Source organism: Propithecus coquereli, unplaced genomic scaffold (assembly GCF_000956105.1).
Source record: "Propithecus coquereli isolate 6110/MARCELLA unplaced genomic scaffold, Pcoq_1.0 Scaffold305, whole genome shotgun sequence".
Lineage (NCBI taxonomy): Eukaryota > Metazoa > Chordata > Mammalia > Primates > Indriidae > Propithecus > Propithecus coquereli.
Genome location: NW_012148675.1, coordinates 2,813,388 through 2,813,814, shown reverse-complemented (window position 1 = coordinate 2,813,814; position 427 = coordinate 2,813,388).

The following is a 427-nucleotide window of genomic DNA, read 5'->3' as shown; positions in this document are numbered from 1 at the left end:
TGCCCCTCCTCCTCTCCTGCCCTGTGACCTTTCCCCTCATAAATCACCTGTAGCAGTTAATGTACCAGGCTGTAAAAATAGCTTAGGACCCTGCCTCACTAAAGTTATCTCTGTTGTAGCCATGCCCCTCCTCCTTAAGCAGAGTGTATAAAAGACTGCAATCCTCTTTGTCTGGTGCTCAGAATTTGGGAAGAGCAAATTTCCCTGAGCTTTGCCGGCTGGCATATAAAACCTGTATTGCCAAAAATCTCTGTGTGTGTCTCTCGGTCTATTCTCGGTCAGCCCTGCCGTAACAAGTTGTTACACCCAATTAGTTCTTTATTAATACATATGAAATTTATGTAGAAATTCATTAAGTGGCATGAGCGAACACACATATATCTTTTACCTCCTCCCTACTCTAACCACTACCACTACCACCGCCATC